Source organism: Zonotrichia leucophrys, chromosome 17 (genome assembly GCF_028769735.1).
Source record: "Zonotrichia leucophrys gambelii isolate GWCS_2022_RI chromosome 17, RI_Zleu_2.0, whole genome shotgun sequence".
In the NCBI taxonomy this organism is placed as follows: domain Eukaryota; kingdom Metazoa; phylum Chordata; class Aves; order Passeriformes; family Passerellidae; genus Zonotrichia; species Zonotrichia leucophrys.
The window spans coordinates 8362386-8379826 of NC_088186.1; the positions used below are offsets into that span (position 1 = coordinate 8362386).

At 44.6% G+C, this 17441-nt stretch overlaps 1 long non-coding RNA gene across 2 annotated transcripts; it reads right to left on the reverse strand.

Annotated features, from left to right (window-relative positions):
* Positions 1 to 1547: 1547 nt before the first annotated feature.
* On the reverse strand, positions 1548 to 15813 carry LOC135455134 (uncharacterized). Of its 2 annotated transcripts, none has more exons than XR_010442265.1 (3): positions 15698 to 15813; positions 2884 to 3103; positions 1548 to 2159 (listed from the first exon to the last, which is right to left on the reverse strand). It is a non-coding gene; the product is annotated as an uncharacterized LOC135455134 (long non-coding RNA). The 2 variants fall into 2 exon arrangements; XR_010442264.1 differs by having other exon boundaries at positions 2873 to 3103.
* Positions 15814 to 17441: the final 1628 nt, after the last annotated feature.

Sequence of the window (17441 nt, forward strand, 5' to 3'; positions counted from 1 at the left end):
AGCTGGCTGGGGACTCCCTGTGAGCAGAACCCAGGCCTGTGTGCTGGGGAGCCCTGCAGGAAGCACAGCAGACCCCAAGATTTACAGCAAACTGCTCCTGACACCAGAGTGACTCCTGGGCACCTCACACACAAACCCGGCCGAGAGAGACGCGGCCTTTCCCAGCAGTGCCTCAGTCACTTGGCTACCAGCAGATGATTTATTCCATCTGTTCTTCCCTGCACATCTCTAAATAGGGAGCCACAAAAGGCACTGTGGGGACTGAGGGAAGGGAAGGGAAGAGCAGTTTCTCAGAGGGTTTTGGCAGGGCTGGCCCTGTGTGGTGCTCCATGGAGAGGACACCCAACGCTCACAATCCAAAGGTTTTCAAAGGAAGTTCTTCAAAGGGCTGGTCCAGCTTGGCACTGATAAAACTGGTAAAAACAAGACTGAATGAAGGAGAACAAATCACTGTGGTGAGGTTTGAATGTGTTTTCTGCAGTGCCAGTGGAAGCCACTGTGCGGAAGGAGAGCCTGAGGTGGCAGCTGAAGGCTGGTCTGTCCCAGCACTGGGGACTCTGTGCCCAGAGGCTCACAGGGACCACAGTCAGGCAACCGGGACATTTTCCTGCCTTAATCCAGCCCCTGATGCTGCAGGGATTCCAAATTACATCAAAGGCTGGGTGGGATTTCACATCCAGACCTGAATTTTGATGCTGCCTCAACCTCTACATGAGCTCAGTTATGTAATTCCAGGGAGGTGAGATCTGTTTGTGACCAGCTGGATTGTGCAGGATGAACCTCACGTTTCAGTTCTTCCACAGACATAACTATGGGCTGGTTATGACTATTGGTCTTTAAGTATGTGATTTATATGGTTCTGCGAGATAATTTGTGGTTTATAGACTCAAAGACTCCAGTTTATACAGGCTCCATCAGGCCTTGCCAGGAGAGAAGAGAATTTGTAGAGTTCAAATGAGCCTCACCAGCTGGACATGTTGATTTTAAAGGTTCTTTCCAACCTAAATGATTCTGTGATCCAACATTACCTGTGAACGGAGGAGCAGAACCTGGATTTTGACTCACTCTCCTCAGAGAGAAGGAAACTGTACCTTGAGTTCCTGTTCCACAACACCAAAATGAATTTCCTCACAGAACCACTGACTTTCCAGTGGTAATTTGCTAGACAAAAAGCTCAGGTTAAATACAGACATTTGGGAAGTTACTCCTGGGCAGAAGGCCACATAATCAGTGTGATTTGATTTATTTTTTAGAGCATTTGGAGCCCCTCTACAGGTCTCAGAGCAGCCCCAGGACCCCTGTCCAGCCCCTCTCTCCAGCTCAGAGATGAACCCAGGTGGGCAGGCTGAGCCAGGAGTGACAGAGACACCCAGGGCAGAGATGTCCCTCAGCCTCTGCTGCAAAGCCCTTCCAAACACAGAAGCCAAAGGAGTTTTGAGACCTTCCAGGCAGAAGAGAACAAAATGAGTTTTTCAGATCCCCTGGACACTCAAAGGGAGTGCAAACACAATGTGACCTGCAGCATTTCAGAGCCTGCATTCCAGCAGCACCATAACAAAATGCAGGTTATTTAATGTCATTCACACCAGGCACAGGGTGACAGACATGGACAGAGAGGTTTAATCAGACTAAAACCAAGCAGAAGGCATTGTCTTGGCTGTCAGATCTTGATCTGCCTGCACATGGCATTTGCAGTCCAGCCAAGTTTTAGAAAATGCCTTTAATGAGCTAAACCAAGCTTGGCTACCTTTGACATTGTCTAGATTACCAGAGAGAAACTGTAGGGTTCAGATTACTGAAAAGATAAGTCCTTATTTGATACATTTGGTTCATATTTGAAAGATTGCACCGAGTTTTATTACTCAGTTCTATCCCTATTTTCACAGTCAATCAGCTAAATAAGTTGTCTTTTAATTTTTTTTTCTTTCCTTTGGAAGAAAAAAAATATTTCCTGATTAAAATGACATGATTCAGGATTTTAGCAAGAAGCAGAGAAATCTTAGCATCTGTTTTCACATTGCCTTGACAGGGACGGTCCTCAATTAAGGATCTTATTTAAAGTGTCTCCTCCTGCATTATATCAAATTCTGGTGATTCTGCTGAAAGTTGAAAATGTGCACACATGGCAACCACAGACTCGGAGTCCAAAGGTGATGGAGCTGTCAGGAAAGCAAGGAATACATTCTGGATTAGCTGCAGAGGAGATGGATCATGGAAACTAAGAGAGACTGTGGCAGCTTGGCCAGTGCCTAGGAACACTTTGGGTCCAAGTCTCTTGGAGTGTTTACTGGGGAAGTACAAAATATTCTCCAAATCCCAGCCAGTGACTTTTAAATTAATCTGTTGCTTTTTCCATGTTTAATTTGCTTTAACTGCCTTGTTTGATTGAGCATGGCTTTTTTTTTTTTTAGTTCACTTTGGGTATCTCTGACAATCCAGGTGCTTCCCACTGCTGCAGTTGGAAGAGTTAGGGTACCTTAGAGAATCAATCAGCCTATTTGGGCACAGGGAAAAACCAAAAATTAAAAAAGTAAATAATAATTTTTAAAAAAATAAAGTTTGGGTTTCTCAGCTTTGTTTTTGTCACCTCAAAAAGGTGTGAAAGCATTTGCAGGAGATTGTATGAACAGAGAGCTGGATTACGTATCCCAGATCCCTGGACCTGGTCTGTTCACCTCTTGCCCTTGGACCAGCCCTTGAGCCCTGAGCCATCAGGGAGGGATTCCAGCACAACCACCCTGCTTTACTCCAGTCAGAACCTTGGCCCATCATGTTATTCCTGCCCAAACTCCTTGTTTAAATCATTAATCCCCCATTAACACCTGCCCTGGTTTCAGGGGTGTGCAGTTCCTGCAGTGTTTGCAGCTCTCACCCTGCACAAACCTCTCTGTCCCTCTGGAGCTGTAAATGTTTGATTCCTTCCAGCAGCTCATCCCTGGGACCAGCTCAGAGGACATTTCTGGGTGATGCTGTCATCTTTCCTGAAGCAAAACAAGTCCTTCAGAGCAGAGGATGGATTAATTCTCCTTGGAAGTTTTATGTAAGCCTTGGTTTGGAGGCAGCAGCGCTCAGCAGGGTGAGCCCAGGATGCATCCAGCATTCCCTGTTGGGAAGAACCAAACCATTTCTTTGGGATTTCCTCAGCTTCCCCTCCTCAGAACCACTTACTGAACATTTTGGTCTTTCTCTGGTGCTGTGAGTTTGAGAGAGAAGCCTTAAAGAGCAGAAACAAACCTGCAGCAGAATACAGATGAATTTCAGCAGATGGAAGATGAATTTTCCCATCTGTACCAAGGCCCTGGGAGGAGTCCAGGAAAAGCAGGTGTATCTCATTTCAGGAGCATTCAAGTAAATAACAACCCCACTCTGGAACAAAATGAAGGCTCCACAGAGCTGCAGCTGATGCCTGCAGAGTGTCAGGAGCTGATTTTTTGACCTTCCCGGATCACTAAGAGCAAATATTTATTTGAGTGTACAAGAATTAAGTCCCAGAATATCACTGGAAATCAGGGATGCTGGTTAAGTTTTCCGTCCTTTTGAAACTTCTATGAATTCCTGGCTGTATAGGATAATTTGTTTGGTCATTGCTTCAATCTATGTGTACTTCTAATGGTTTCAAGCAGGACACTCCACCTTCTACTACAAAGAGAAGTGACTTGCAGTGGGAAAATCCTGTTTTTTCACATCTCAGGCTGAGGAGGATAAAAAGAGCAGGACAAAAACCAGCACCATATGACCTCTGTGTATTCCAGAATGATTTTTTGACTCAAACAAAATTCCAATATTTTCAATATTTTGACAATATATTCATCTGTGCAGACACATCCACACTATGGGGTTAATGTAGGTGAAAAGCACCAAGGTTAATTTAGCTTTGATTAAAAGAGTGACCCTGACAAGCACCCTGTGCATGCCCATGGTTGTTTCTGGGATAACTGGAGCCATTTCCTGGAGGTCTCCACCCCACAGCCAGTGGGTGCTGCCATGTAGATACAACCAAATGCCACAGTTGGTTAAAAGATATACCTGGGGCTGTGTATTTTATCCCCATCTGTGAGAGCTGGGGCAGTTCTCTGCTGTCCATGGGCAGTTGTTTCTTTCTCTCTCCCACACCAACCCTCCCTCCAGGAGATCTCTGCTGTCCATGGCCACTGAGTGTCCCTGCAGGGCTGATCCCATTCCAGCATCCCATGGGGAGATGCTGCGCCCAGGGCAGGAGCCAAGCATTCCTACCTGGATCCAACCTGAGCCTGGCACAGCACAGCAGCCTTTGCCCCCTGCATTGCCAGAGGAGCAGCTTTCTGCTGCCCTGCATGGCCAGAGGGAGCCCAGGCCCATCTGCAGCAGCCCTGGAGCTGCAGAGGAAAACTCCCCCCTTGTGCAGGATCCGTGCTGCAGCAGAGCCACAGCTGGCACTGCAGGAGGGCTGAGCCCCCATGGATGGGGCTGGGACACCGCCCTGACACACAGGGGGACAGGTCAGATTCAGTGGTTTGTTTTCTTTTTTTGTACTATTGCATTTGTATTTTTAATTTTCCTAGTAAAGAACTGTTATACCTACTCCCATATCTTTGCCTGAGATCCCCTTAATTTCAAAATGATAATAATTCAGAGGGACGAGGTTTACATTTTCCATTTCAAGTGAGGCTCCTGCCTTCCTTAGCAGACACCTGTCTGTTCAAACCGAGGCACACAGTTCACCTCACATCTCACCAATCAGCAGCCAATCACTGGATTTGAGTAGGAAAAAATTCTTCACCAAAAGGAGTGTCCAGCTCTGGAAGAGGCTGCCTAGGGCAGTGCTGGAGTCACCATCCCTGGAGGTGCTTGAAAGCCATGGAGATGTTGCTGCTGGGGACATGGATTAGGGTGGACTTGGCAGTGCTGGGGGAATTTGGTGATTTGATGATCTCAAAGGTCTTTTCCAACCTAAACAATTCTATGGCTCTACAACATTTGAAAAATATGTCTTTGAGATCACAAGGCTTTGCCGTGCCCCACTCTCACTTCTCTTTTATGGATTCAACTGTGCGTGTGTTGAATCACCAAGACATCCTAAAACTATTTTATAACATGCTCAGAAAATTCAGTGGAAGGAAAGAAAGCATCATGGCAGTGGGAACCACAGTTTAAGTTATTCCTTTTCCCTGGAAATTATGGGTCAGGTTGTGTCTCCCAGACAGAAATTGTGCTGTTGCTGTCCTGCTCTTCCCAAAACCACAGTGTGGTCCCCATACAGAGGGGATGGATATGAGAGCAGGAGGCAGAAGGAGCCTGGAAAAAAAGAACATCAGTTCTGAGGGTAAACTGCAGTGATTACTGACTCACAAACCATCATCAAAAATGAACAAATCTCTCCTTTTACTGGGAGAATAAGCAAAAATGGCTGGACAGGATGTGCTTAAACTCCTCTCTGGTTGGGACTTTCATGCCCTCCATTTCCCCACAATCCTTCCCTGCCCTACACCCACACAAACCTTTGCTACATTGTGGTGTCTAAAAATATATACATGAATTGTCAGATTCCTGTTATTTTAGTGGAGATCACGATTTCCTTGTTGTGGTCACAACTATAAGCATCTCTAAGAAAACATTTAAAGCTCTGGCTGAGGTTTGGGTTTGAAATGAAGGAACTGGAAGTGAAGAGAGGTCCTGGCCAAAGTCAACCAAGACAAGAGGGAGTGAAGGAATGTAAAAGAGTCTGGAAAAGTTGAGCTGCACAGTGCTTAGAGTCCAGAAAGTGCTGGGGATGCAGACTGGGATCTTTTATACATCAGACAGTTGAGTTCAAGCTTCAGCTCTATCCTTTAAACCCCTTTTTGCCCATTTCATTATGAATATCATCACTAAAGTCTAAATGAAAACTTTTGGAGCTGCCCTAAGGAGTGTGACCCCCACCAATGCCCAGACTTGGAGCAGTTTGATTTCTGAGAACTGCCCACCATAATTTGGGCCACAGTGGCACAGAGGAAGGAGAGACACTGCCTTGTCAGCCCTGAGGCATTGCCAGCCCTTGCACACAGCATTTCTTGAAAGGGGAAAATACCACAGCACAACCGCGTGAACACAAAATTGTCATTAAAGAAATCCACCCTGCCTGGCAGCCAAGAACACAAACCCAAAATCACAGGCTTGACTTTGAGTCAGGGTGTTTTGATAAAACATGAAAACCAACTGATTTCTGCAGAGGGGGAAGCTAAAGATAGATCTGAGCAAATTGACAGCATCAGCAGCATTCAGGGCTGGACAGCCTGGCTGGAAACCTCCTTCCAAGAAGAGACAGGGATATGCAGGAGCTCAGCTCCTTCATATTTACCTCTCCCACAGACCCCACCTTCCAAATGCCTCTAAGAATAGCTTTCTGTGAAATGCTTTGCACTTTGGTGCTGAAGGATCTCACAGCCCCAGAGCTCCCAGACAGGCTGGCTTCAGAGAGTCCCTCTGAAAAGGAGTTCCAGCAGCAAATCCTGCCCAGGGAAGACGTGGAGGAGGGCAGTGGAAAAATTTGCCTATAGAAGGAGCAAAATTAGACTGACACAGTAAGAGTCTTACTGTAAAAGAGAATGGAAAGGAAAATCTGCAAGTCAATGAGAGAATTCACAGGGATAAATAGAAAAAGGCAGATGTCAATGAGTCACTGCTTGCTCAGAGAAATCAGCCTTTTGCCTTTTCTTTGAGTCACTGGCACGTCCTGCAGCAGCAGCAGAGGCAGCAGCGACCTCTTGACATGAACCATTTTTAACAATTCATTACTCATATGGTTCTTCAGCCCTTTAAAAGCTCTGTGAAGGATTGAAGAACACGTCACCCCTCACCCATGGTATTCCCCACCTGGAACACAGGCTGGGGGCAGCCCTTGGATGTGAGGGAGCCTGTCAGAGGACAGATTTGGGGCTCACAGGGATTCCCATACCTGCAGTTCTTGGTGGGTGCTCTGGGAATGACCCTGCAACATTCAGGAGTCACCAGCAAAAAAATCAAAAAATACCACAAAAACAACTGGCTGGGCCAAAAACGCCTCCAAAAAATGTGTGAAGTTCTTGTCAGCTCCACCATAAAACACCAACCCCTCACTTTCAGTCCACTGCAGGAGTTCTTAATAAAGCTGTGAAAAATGTGTTCCTCAGAGGGACACAAACATCCAGAGGTGCTCTGGGGTCCAGATGTGAAGCTATAGGGTCATAGCAAGGGGAGAGGAAAGCACACAACATGAAACATCACAAAATGCTTCCCAGCTTCCAGGCAAGGTGGTCTGGCCCAGCAGCCTGGTGCTAAGCCCTTAATCTACAGACTGCAGTTTTACATCTGTCAGTGTTTTTTGGGGGCTCATTTTCCCTTGCAGGATAAGTTATGTATAGCATGTGGAGCTGTGTATGCAGCACAGAATCAAGTGGCATGTAAAGAATGCAGCCAGGAGAAGGAACTTATTGGAATCACATGGGATTTTTAGATTGCATGTTTCCTGGCCAGCTTCCATCAGCCCCACTCCCTTATTTTTCAGTCTGGTTATCAGAAACCATCTCAAGGTTCCTCTGTCTGCCAGATTTGTGCGTGACTGTTCCCCTGCACATCTTGCTACAAGGGACAGTCAGTCCCAGGGCATCTTTGGACTACAAATGGATTTAACCTCAAACCAATGTAATTTCTTTTTTTTGCAGGGCTTTTTCCTACCCTGCAATCATGCTTAGCTTCTTTCCCAGGACCATGACACAGTGATGTCAGAGAAAGGAGCAATTTCTGATTCAGCAGGGCAGGCTGTGGTACCCACCAGCTTTCACACTGCCATCACTCCAGACTGCAGGAAAGACGCACTAAAAATGAAATCGGGATGAAATCCTGAATGCAGATCCTCAATTTAGAACTGTTTCCCTTCCAGAAGTCACTCCAAAGGTTGTGAGAAATGAGCAGGGGGTGTCAGAGGGAATTAGGATACGAGAGGATAGTTCTGTTATTGATTTGATATTGATTTCAAGAATTAACAGCCATAAAAGAGAAACAAAAGATGTTTTGCTGCTTATACATGAGCTGGACCTGTGTTTTGCAAAGGAGAGGGCTTCAGTCTCAAGGCTTGCTGAAATGAGGCATTTCTGACATGAATTTCTGACATCATGTGTTGCTTTGCCCAGTGAAGCAATAACAGCTCCTTCCTCTTACAGAGCAAGCTCTGCTTATGGAGGAGAAATAGTGAAACAGAGAAATGTGACTTGAAAAAGTGACATGGAAAAGTGAATAGAATAAAAGTTAAGAGTTGTTTGCACACTCTCAACCTGTCTAACCATCCAAATCCAGCCATGGCTGTCAAACACATCATGAAAATGACTTCTGAAATGAAGGGGTGATATCAAATTCCTTTGAAACCCAGTTCTAAACTCAGGAATTGTGCTGTGTGCCTGGTGAGTGGGTCATTTGTGAGACATCCTGGGCAGAGACATTTAGTTGGACACTTCTCAGAGAAGGCAGTGTTATGGTTGCTATTTCAGTAAAGGGCGTATCTAAGGTTTGGTAAGAATATTCAGGGGACAGCTGGATCCTTTGAAAGACTGTGGAAGAAGAAAAAATGAGGCAGAAGTTGGGCAAAAGAGATTCTTTCCACATCAGAACTGCACTAAACTCCTCCTGGTGCTCACACTGGGTGAGAGATTCAACCCAGAGAAAAGGGTCTGCTCCCAACTGAGCCCTCCAGGCAGAGCAAGGGAATTGTTGTTAGGGTTAGCACTTAGTTACTCCCTCCTACAAACTGACAAACATCAGCCCAGACTTGTAATTGCTTTCAAACTTCAGCCAGCTGCCATGGGGAAGAGGTTGGAAGACCATAAATATTGGCTGACAAAACACTGGAACGGATCCAGGCTCCTACGCAGAGGAACATGTTGGGTAAGAGCTCCCTGTGACTTGGTTTTGACTAGAAATGAGTTTTATCCTGATTTTTCAAGCTCTTCACAGCCTTGGGTGCTGGAGAAAATATAATAGGTTGGGAATCTTGCAAATAGTCAAATGTGTCCCAAGGTTCCTGGGGAATCAGCCACATTTGCCCACTTTGCTCAGGATTTATGGACCCAGCAGCTGAATGGGCAGGAGCTCTAGTCAGGTCTTCACACAAAGTCTCCCTTCTCAAGGAGTACAATTTTGCATGGAAAGATGGAAATGAAACTAAAACAAAGCCCTGTCTAAGTCATGGAAGTTATCACCCTCACTGGGCTTAAAGCAGAAATTATTCCACCACACCATCACCTACTCTGAATCAGCACCTAGAAGGTGAAACTTTCCCCACAGGTCAAACCACTGGTGAAGATGGATATTTTGAAGATCAAAATACAAACATAAGTAAACTAAGTAAATGTGGTTGGAATACCTGGTTGGAAAAGCAGCTGTGCAAACACTGTGGCTGTGATTTGGAAATCGGTCTGTGCTTAATAAAGCACTCTCTGGAGACAAGGATCTCCATGGCAAGATTGTCCCCAACAAATCCATATTTGTGGAAGGAATGGACTGCAGGAGGGACAGGTAGTAAGACGCAGCTTTCACTTCTAAGTAACTGCACTGACTGTGCATTGGGAAATAATTGATTTGCTGAACAATGAGCCAAAGGTCTCCTTGGGCTGTTTTGGGGGGAAATGCTGACATCAGCTCAAAGGCCTCAGTCACAGCCTCACAATATATTTTGTTAATCAATGCAGAGGTTACCTGTAGGCCAGCATGAAATGAGCCTCTTGGGGCGAGCAATATTTTATTAACAAACACCCAGTGATTTACCCCTTCTGCAAACAGGCTGAGCTTTGGGTCTCCAGGACCAGCCCAAGACCTTTGATCTTACCTGAGTGCAAAGCCAACAAAAACCTTTCCTGGATTTGGAGTTGTTGCCTTTGAACAAGGGAGTGTCTGAGGCTACTGAGCCCCAGCTGAAAGCACTCGTGGGCTCTCATCTGCCCACAATTTAATTGCTATTTCAGTTAAAGCAGATTAGTTGCAAACTCGAGTTTAATTTAAGGTTACCAGGGAAAGAATCAACCGCAATCAGTGGTAATTTATGAAACAAATTAATTGCTTCATTGCTAGAGCACTGCATAACATATTCAATCCAGTCTTGCCTCAACTATTTATCAGTAGTTTTAAACCAAACAAAACACAGGTTCTCTGAAGAGCTCTTCAGGCTCTGCACTCCCACCTTTCCACTGTTTTCATTTCACTCTGTTTCCATGGCCACCGTTATCTCTTAAAATCATTTTGACTCATCAGTTCTTCCCCACACAGGAGTCCAACTAAAGAGGTGGGTTAGTCATGGCTGTAAAGGCTTAGCAATTAAAAACCCAAAGAGCAGACAGCAAGGTGTTATCACTGAGGGGAGCAGCAGGACTAGCATTGGGGTATGGAACCAGACAGTGCAAAGCACAGAACCACTCGCAGGATTTTTACCTTTCTGCCCTATTTGTTTTATTTTGATGTCCAGACTGAATACTGGGATTGATGCCTTGTGCAGGCTGAGCTGGAACATAGGCTAAATGGAGTTAAAGAATAAAGCAGGGATTTATTAAAGGCCTCCATGGATCCACCTTGGGCAGCACAAGAGCCCAGCCAGGGCTGCACCCAAGATGAACCAAAATGGTCCCAAAATGCACGACCGGGCACGGGGTCTCTCCCTGTGATCAGTTCTGCTCCATTTGCACCTTGCAGTTCATTGTCCCATTCCAGCTTTAGCCCAGGCAGTCCCACCCTGCTTGTTTTTCTCTCTCCAGCCCTCGGTGTTTGTGCTCTTGGGCTGAGATTTGGATCATTTGTCCTTGGTGCCCAGCTGGAGCAGGAATTGTTTTGTCTCCCTGCTCTGTGCACAGAGCTCACCATGCCCTCATATGAAGCTCAGACCCACACACACTAAAGCAGCACAGAATGTGAAAAATAAAAAAGCTAAACCTGAGACATCAGGATGACTCACAGTGCCCCTTGCTGGTTAAGAAAAGGACAGAAAACTCAAAGCTGCTAATTCATGTGCCACATGAAAGCAGACACTTTAACGAGTACTCATTCAAACTTCTGAGAGTATTCTTGAAGTGAGTGACCAACACAACTCCTCCAGTACCTCCAGTCCTTCCTCAAGAAGCATCAGACTCACCTTGTTCTGCTGACATCTTTGCAGAAGAAGGAATATTTGGGGTACTTTAGTAATACCTGAAGAAAATCTGCAGAGCTGATTTCTTACAACAGTTCTAACTGAGCCTGGTGATGAGGAGGAGTCTTTTTAAACCATCTTAAAAAAAAAAAAAAGAGCCTTCTCAGCTCATCTCTTTATCATTGCCATGTCCTACTTTTAATTCAAAAGATTAAACTGTGAGAAAACAGACACAGAGAAGGCAGGGAGGCAAAATTTTATAGGAACCTTTCTTATCCACAATCCTTTACCTAGAAAGGGAGTTGCCTCTTCTCCTTGTCACCTTCTGGCTCTCTGTCCACATATCTCTCCATTGTTTTTAAAATCACTACAGTGGAAATGAGCAAAGTAGCTCCTCTATTTCTTTCTGGACTTAAACAACTGGGAGTCACTGTGAATGTTCTCAGTGTCACTGGAAATGAACTCAGTGAAATATTTCCATGTCCTTCACATCAGCATTTGGTGGTGGGAACAGCATAGCCAGGGAAATAAGGAATTGCAGGAGCTGGTGTGTGCTGGCCTTGGCTTTTCTGTGTCTGGGAAGATGATTATGGTTCTAGGGAGTGTTCCAGAGCCCTCCATCTCTGAGTATTGGTGAACCTTCTCCTCCCAAAGAAACTCCCCAGGAAGAAAAATAGATCAGGAAAAGAAAGATCTTTCTAACAAAGACTTGGTAGAAAAAAACCCCAACATTACCAAGGCAGAGATCTTAGAATATCCTGGTTGTAAAGGATCCACTAGAGATGAGTGAAAGACCTTCCTTCCTTCCTTTCCTTCCCTCCCTCGCTTCCTTCCTCTTAGCAAATCCTACCAGAAAGATGCACCAATCCAGGTCCTGTCCTTAACCAAGTTGCTTTCTTCAAAGCTGCTGAGTTCCCTCTTACTCTGCCATGACCACACCCCTCTCCCTCCCTATTCCAAAATATTTCATTTGGTTTAAAAACCTCAGAGTTGCACTGCTCAACAATAGGAACTTTTAGGCTCCTACTTCATTTCTAGGAAGACCCACATACTGCACGAGGAAGGATTTCCTGGAAAAGAAGAGATGAGCTCATGGCTCAGACAATTGGATGCAGACTTAGGCTGGAATCAGCTTCTGTCACCACCAAGCTGAGCTCAGTTATTTCAGCCAGGTGGCCACTTCTTGTGTGCTCCTGGTGTGCTCCAGCTGAGCTCAGTGGGAGCTGGGAATTAATAAATGCTCCAGACTGCTGAGAGAAAACAGCATTTGGGGATCTCTCAATAAGCAGCCAAAAGTTAGAGGTTATTCCATCCTGTGTCCTTGTTTGCCCATTCATCCCATGGTATCCAACACCAGGGAAAGGAATTTAAAAGTGGTTTGTATTTGCTAAAATGTTGTGATGGGTAGAGTAGGGAAATAAACTGAAAAACTCAGAGTGGATTTGATTGTTATAAATAAAGTATGTGACTTATCTAAGGTATAAAGTAAAATAAAATATAAGAAAGATAAAAAGATGAAATTCAGGTTACTTAGGAACTAATTCACAAACTTCTGAAAGTTTGCCCTTCTGCAAACTTCTGAAAGTTTGGCCTTGCATCTTTTAATGCACTTGCATAAAAATAGCTCAAAAAATACATGTGCAGGTAGAGCACTTTGATGGTAAGAGTAACTGTAGTGTAGCTAAATCTCTTAGATAAATCCTAAATCTTCAGGCTTTAACACTTTAGGAAAACAAGGAAAGGTATCCCAACTCTCTTTTGTAGGTTTTACAATAAAGATTTTCTTTAAGAAGATATTTTCTCAGGTGCAGTGGACAGAAGAGAAAGATGCTGATTGGGGAGTGGAGGCAGCTAAGAACATTTTAGGCCAGGAGGGAGGTTTGATTTGCTGTTCCATCACAGATTTCACATGCAGCCTTCTGAAAGCCAGAGTACCAAAGGCATGAAGGGGATTCAAATGACAGAGTTTGAGGTGCAGAGCTCTGTAACCCCAGCAGCCTCCTCCTGTCCCTCTGCACAACTCAGGCCATCAGTGCTGTCACCAGCTCCTCGCCTGAGGCTTCAGGCTGGTGCTGCCTTTGGAAATCCATCCCCACCAGGACAGCCCAAGGCAGGGAGCCCTGTCAGGGATGTTTTGAAGCAAGGAGTGTGGGATAGTCCCTGGTCAGAGGGCTGCAGGCTGTCAAAGAGCTCAGTGCTGTGCCTGGAGAGTGTTGAGCTCCCCTTTCCCCTGCTCTGCACAGCCTCAGGGCACAGAGAAGCACAATAAATATTCCTATTTAAAAAGGTTTTCTTTCTCTCCTCCTCTCTGGAAGCAACACTTTGCCACACAGTCTATAAAGACCTAAGTCAAATTTGAGGAGCTTTAAAGCTTTTCAGTATCTAAAATATGAATCTGTAGCAAAACTGAGAACCAGTCCAATCTCCACGCCCACACAGTGCTTGTGCTCCTGGCCTGCCTTCATAACACATTTATAAACCATTTTCTGTTTAGTAAACTCTGCTTGACAAATTACTTGACTTAAATTCCAGCATCTGAAATAACCAGCAGTAAGAGATAAGGTAATGGCCTGCAGACAAGGATATTAATCCTAATTATTTCTGATAACACCCTCCTTTGAAATAGATGTTAATACTTAGCCAGCTGTGGTTAGTTTACCAAAAGCAGAATTTCAAAACACTTCCTTACCCCAGTCAGCCCTTCTGACCTCAGATCTCTGCATCCCCAGACAACTTCCAGGATGTCAGTCCAAGCAAGTCTTCCTAAGTGCACCTCAGAGAGTGATCCCTGGATTGGTGCTTTCCATTGGAAGTACTCTGGGCTCTCTCTAAGGATCTTGGGGAAACACGTCTGTGCTTTCCCTCCCTGAGTTAAGAAAGCTCATTAAAACATTCAATGAAACCCAAGAAGCCTGTTGGTTGCATTGCTTGCCAGTTTGTTAGGGAGGGTTGTTTGTTTTTTTATTATTATTATTATTTTTAATTTGTTGCTTTGTGTGCAGCAATCTAACAAACTTTACAACCCCAAGTGCAAACATTTTCTATGCTGGCAGAACTCTTTTCTCATGCTTGTGACAGCTCAGTGACCTACTTTTGTTTGCTGGTGTGGCAGCCTCTGTGGTAGGAGGCCCAGCTGGGATGTCAGCAGTGCTCAGAGAGGGGTTGGGCTGAGTGACTGAACCTGGGTCACCTGTAACCAGCTGGGATTTAGAAGCCAACAGTGACAGGTGACAGTGCAGAGCCTGGGCTCAGATCTGGGAAGGCAACGATGCCACTTGGACCAGGTGTGGATCATCCTCCTTGATTGTCTGTGATGGTTTATTAAAAATCTCATCTTAAAGAAGAGGTGCAGCTTCACCACAGCAGGAATCAGACTTTCACAGGTTGCCAGTGCATTCTTCTACTCAAGCTTGAGAGAGTGGAGAACAAAGCTTTCAGCCACAGCCTGTGGTATTTTCTGAGACCCCTGACGAGGGGAGGAGTGATAAATCTGACTCCATGTTCCTAGAAGACTAATTTATTATTTTATGATCTGTATTATATAAAATAATACTATTCTAAACAATAGAGAAAGGATACAGACAGAAGGCTAGAAAGATACTAAAGAAAACTTGTGACTCCTTCCAAAGTCCCAACACAGCTTGGCCCTGATTGGCCAATAAGTAAAAACAATTCACATGAAACCAATGAGACAATCACCTGTGGGTAAAAAATCTCCAAACACATTCCAAAGCAGCAAACACAGGAGAAGCAATCATATAATTATTGTTTTCATTTTTCTCTGAGGCTTCTCAGCTTCCTAGGAGAAGAATCCTGAGTAACAAGATTTCTCAGAAAATGTGATGGTGACAACAGCCAACACTGCTCTAGAAGCACCTTAAGAAAGTCCAGCTTGACCTCCACATTTCTCCCTTCCCACATCTTTGCAGAATCCCTGCAGGCCTTGTGCATGCCTTAAATTCCCCCAAATCCTGAAGTTTGAATAGAACACTTTGAAGAATTGCCACATTTCTGAGAAAACCATCTTCCCATCCTTCAGAGAAATATATTGCACAACATGAATATAAACTAAGATGGAACCAATGAAGATACAGAAGGACAACAGGATTAATAATATGGTAGACAGTGCTAACAAAGAAACAGGGGGTAAAAAATTGGGCAAATCTGCCCAGTGGACTCTCTCCATAGTGGTCACATCCTGATCTCTCTCCTACTTGTAGGCAATTTTCTCTCAGTAATTAACAAATGGTAGTCACCATTTTCTTGGTGACAATCCAATTTCATCGAAATCCATGGATTTATGAAGGAATGACTTGGGATCACTCTGTGGCAAACAATCTGCTTCCTCTGGGTAAATATTATTAGAATGGTTGGGAGGAAGGAATGCCCTCTGAAAGGATACTGCATCCAGGAAGAGGATTTTAAACTTGGCAGAATAACCTGCAGGAAGCTGTTACTTGTGCCAGACTTTATGCTATTGATTCAGTAAGGCAAACAAACCTTAGTTGGGTTTGTTCTCCTCACATCCTGAGTCTCAGCTCAGGGAGACCAGTGTGTCCAACAAGAAAGTGCAACAAGATATGCCCCACTTACCTTGTTCTGGGAGAAATTCCAGGGCTAGGAAATGTTCAGAGGCCACAGCTGAAGGTTCCTCTGGAAAGGAGACTCTCTCCATCCCCATCAATGTCACTGGGAATGCTGCTGCTAACAGAGACCTCTATTTGGCTCCTGGTGATAATTACCAATCCCTCAGCCTTTACTGCAGGCTGGGCTATCCATGGTTTATGCCCATTATCCAGACCAGAAAACATCATCCTTACAAGGCTGGAATCAAGAGCTGCACTGGTCAGGACCCATAATACAGTGAACTATTTCCAAAAGAGTCCTTTGTAAGCCTATTTTCTGCTGTTCTTCAAAGTATTCTTCCCCATGTCTGCCTCTCCTCTGGTGTTTGTGAATTTGTAACGGCTCTGGGAATGAACAGCTCAGCTTCAGCTGGGCCTTAAGGATGAAATCAAAGACCTTCCCCATATCAGCCACCAGGTAAATAACCTGCAAAACCACCAAAATCCAAGGTTCTGTGAGTCCTCTTTAAGTAAATAATCAAACCACTACACTTGGTAGTAGCTCTTCACTGTTTGTTGAGTTTGAGTTCACAGCTCTGTGACACCACAGCTTTCCTAAAGCATTAAATAGAACAAAGAACCCTAAAGACAGAGCCTATGGGAGCACAAAGGCTCCTCAATCCCTCCAGTCCCACAGCACCTGCAGAGCCCCTGAGATACTGAGGGAGGGGGAGCAGACCCTTGGTTTGCTCAGTTATTGCAATTGCTACCTGGAAAATATGACAGGCTCAGATTTCCAGATCACCATGAAACTCCACTGATATCATTTCAGTGACCTCCATCACCCCACAGGCAGAGACACAGAAGCTTATTCAGTAGTTTAGTGTATGATAAAAAAGAGTAGGTACAGCTCAGATAGCTTTGAAATCCTTTTACACATATTTTGGGATAAGAGGTGAAAGCTGAAGCCATTCAGGTGAAAAATGAATTGGCTGCCAAAATTTATCTTGTAACATAATCCAGTGCTGAACAAAGAGGAGATGTTTTTCTTCATATCTGTATATCCTTTCCCCATTTTTCTTGAGACCAGGGAATTCTGCAGGAGCAAGACTTTAAAGAGAAACTTTAATCTCCTTCACAAAGTTTCAATTATCATGTCTTAAATACTGAAAAGCCTTTTTATTAAGTTTTTATCACTTGTCCTGGTTATTCCTGTGATGAAGGACTTTAAAATTCTTCCCACTTCACCCTTCAGGCAATCAGCACAGCATTACAGAGCTCTTTAGGGAATTAGATAGGGCCACACATCTGCACTGAGGAGCCAATAGTTAAATCAGATGTTTTGCTTTGTTCACTCTGAAAGTTTTACCTTCTGCTCGATGAGTTTCAGTTCCTGCTGCAGCAAAAAAAATCCATTTCACTGTGCAGAGTGGTTTTCAATTTTTCATTAGAGAAATAAGATAATTTTAAAAATAATTTCATCTGCTTTCATCTTGAGGAGTATTCATTTCAAAATGAGAGCTAGTAAGAATTTCTGGCTAAATATATGAATATTTTGTCAGGTTGCAGCTAAAAAACTTTTTAGATCACAGAATCATGAAATTGTTTGGGATGGAGGGACCTTAAAATCATCTCATCCCACTCCTGCCATGGGCAAGGACACCTCCCACTATCCCAGGGTGTCCTGTCCAACCTGGCCTTGGGCACTGCCAGGGATCCAGGGGCAGCCACAGCTGCTCTGGGCACCCTGTGCCAGGGCCTGCCCACCCTCA